This window comes from Humulus lupulus, chromosome 6, assembly GCF_963169125.1.
Source record: "Humulus lupulus chromosome 6, drHumLupu1.1, whole genome shotgun sequence".
Classification (NCBI taxonomy): Eukaryota; Viridiplantae; Streptophyta; class Magnoliopsida; order Rosales; family Cannabaceae; genus Humulus; species Humulus lupulus.
This window is the reverse complement of record NC_084798.1, coordinates 17,104,539-17,108,014: the sequence shown is the minus strand read 5'-3', so window position 1 is coordinate 17,108,014 and position 3,476 is coordinate 17,104,539.

Sequence of the window (3,476 nt, the reverse complement as noted above, 5' to 3'; positions counted from 1 at the left end):
GGATTGGGATGCGTACTAATGCAAAATGACAAGGTGATAGCCTATGCCTCACGTCAGTTAAAGGAGTATGAGCAACGCTATCCAACTCACGATATGGAGTTGGCAGCGGTGGTCTTTGCGTTAAAAATCTGGCGCCATTATCTTTACGGGGAACGATGCAAGATTTATACGGACCACAAGAGTTTAAAATACTTCTTTACTCAGAAGGAGCTTAACATGAGGCAGCGCCGGTGGCTGGAGTTAGTCAAGGATTATGACTGTGAAATCCTATACCACCCAGGGAAGGCGAACGTAGTTGCCGATGCGCTTAGTAGGAAAAGCTACGGGAATTTGGCAGCCTTATCCGGAATAGAAAAGCCGCTACAGCAGGAGCTTATCAGTGCCGGAATAGAAGTGGTTGTAGGCAAGCTGGCTAACTTGTCTATCCAATCAAATCTGCTAGAGGACATACGAATTGGTCAGGGATATGACGACACACTAGCAGCACACATGGATGCAGTCAGAGAAGGCAAGACTACAGATTTCTCAATATCTAGCCAAGGTTTATTGAGATATAAGGATCGGGTATGCGTGCCAGACGATCAAAGTATTAAGAAGACGATCCTAGAAGAAGCGCACAGCACCCCGTACTCAGTTCATCCAGGGTCTACCAAGATGATTCATGACATCAAGGCAGTCTATTGGTGGCCAAGGATGAAGAAGGAGATAGCAGAGTATGTATCTAAGTGTCTCGTATGCCAGCAAGTGAAAGCGGAGCATCAGCGGCCTGCAGGATTATTGCAACCGCTTAGCATACCGGAATGGAAGTGGGACGATATAGCCATGGACTTCGTGACGGGTCTGCCAAAGACAAATAAGCAGCATGATTTCGCTTGGATAGTAATAGATAGACTAACCAAGTCGGCTCATTTCCTGCCTGTTAAGACTTCATATACGGCAGACCAATATGCAGACATCTACATCCAAGAGATTGTACGATTGCATGGAATCCCCAAGACGATAATGTCAGATAGAGGATCAGTGTTTACGTCAAGATTTTGGAGAAGCTTACAGCAAGCCATGGGTACTAAGTTAAGTCTTAGTACAGCTTTCCATCCTCAGACAGATGGGCAGTCCGAGCGTACGATTCAGATCTTAGAGGATATGCTACGCGCGTGTATACTTGATTTCGGAGGATCGTGGAACAAGTACTTACCGCTGATCGAGTTCTCGTACAACAACAGCTACCAGTCGACGATCGAAATGGCACCTTATGAGTTGTTATATGGAAGAAGGTGCCGATCACTGTTGCACTGGGACGAGGTAGGAGAAAGGCAGCTTCTAGGGCCTGAAGCTGTTAGACAAGCTCAAGAAGCAGTAGCGCTTATTAGATAGCGTATGCTTGCTGCTCAAAGCCGACAGAAAAGCTATGCGGATACCAAGCGACGAGATGTGGAGTTCCAAGTTGGAGATCAAGTCTTCCTGAAGATATCTCCTATGAAAGGTGTCAAGCGGTTCGGGAAGAAAGGCAAGCTTAGTCCCCGATTTATAGGTCCTTTTGAGATATTGGACAAAGTGGGACCAGTAGCTTATAGACTAGCCCTACCGCCAGCACTAGCCGATAGTCGCAACGTCTTCCACATCTTGATGTTACGCAAGTATGTGTCAGACCCATCTCACGTCCTCAAGTACGATACCATAGCGCTCCAGAAAGACCTAAGTTTTGAGGAACGACCGATTAGCATCCTAGATAGAGGGATGAAGCAGTTACGGTCCAAGAGCTTTCCTATAGTCAAAGTCCTATGGAGCAATAGTTCTGAACGCGAGGCAACGTGGGAGTTGGAGGAGGACATGCAAGGCCGGTATCCAGAGTTATTTGGTAAGTAAATTTCGAGGGCGAAATTCTTTTTAGTAGGGGAGAATTGTAGAGTCCAAGAACTTTACTTAACTAATTGTTTAGTAGTATTATAGTATGTTTAGTATTATCTTTGTTACTGTGGATTTTTGGTTCAGACCGGGAATTATTTGGACACTCATAGTAGTACTTATAGATTTTCTAAGTTTAACCTATAGTTTAAGAATATTAAGTATAACCTAAGGTTTGATTATATGACTGATAATTAAGGATTATATTTATTATACTATAAGGTTTAGATATCAACCAATAGGATTTTAAGCACATGTTATAAATGGGTAATTAAGGATTAAGTATTTTTGAGGAATAAATTAAATAAGGGTAAAGTTTGAATGTTATAGGGTCAGTCAGCAGCTTTGAATACGTTGAAGGCTTAGTCAAGGCTGTTTACTCCATTCAAACTTAGCTAAAAATGTGTAATTTTGTGTTTAAATATTCAGCGTGTGCCGATATATCGCAGCTATAGGGGGCGATATATCGCAGCACGTAGATACGGAAAACACGAGACGATGCACGGTCGCCTCGGGCATACTGGCCCAGGCGATATATCGCCTACAGGGGGCGATATATCGCCTCCTCCAGCATGAATTCAAACATTTTTTAATTCTTTTCCTTTCAGCCATTCAAACTTCTTCAAAAGTCCAGCATCTTTTGAACGAGTCTTCAGCCTCTGCTGAACGATTATTCAAATGATTTTCACCTAAAAAGCCATTATTTTTATTCAAGTAAAATCAAGATACTTTCATTCCCAAACTCTATAAATAGGACCTAGTACCCAGCCATTAATCACCTTTTGCTCTAAGTTCAGAAGCTGCTAGTGCTAAGTGAGTGTGAGAGTGTAAACACCTGGTTTGGGAAATTATAAGCTTAAACATCATAAGCTTATCAAACACTTTGGGAAGTGAGGTTCTATAGTATTTCGATTGCGGTATAGATTGGTCTTTCAAGTCTTTGAGGTAAACCAAAACTTTAGTTCATTTGCTTTATGTTATTTCCTCTTTCATAACCTTCTACTCAGTCCCCTAACCTCATTCTTATTTTGGTTAGGGAATTCAAGTTCTTAAGCACATAAGTTTTGGTAAGTGTAACTTTCAATGGTTTAGTCTTTCCATCCCTTTCATTTCATCTCTTTTCTTCTTTAGACTCACTCTTTTTAATGGCTATTAGGAGTGTTCCAAAAAGTCCCAACTCAGTCCACATATCCCGGTAACTTTGGTAAGGAAAATAGGCTAGAATCAATATGTTATATGCTTATGTTATCTATGTTTTATGTTGTTAAATGTGTTATGATATGTATGCATGTATGTTTGTAGGCTTGGGCATATGACCCATATGACTAACAAGACCCCAAATGGGTTATGGGCATATGACCTACTTAGCTAGTAGGACCCCACTAATCCCATGGGCATATGCTTGTTTAGTCTATGGGACCCCAAGTAATAATGGCCATTAAAATAAGTGTATGTATTATGTGTTATGATATGTCTTTACGTTTATTATGAAGTTTATGTTTATGACTATGTGTTAGATTTTCCTTGCTGGGCATTAAGCTCATTCCTTTTTGTTTTATGTGCAGGAAAAT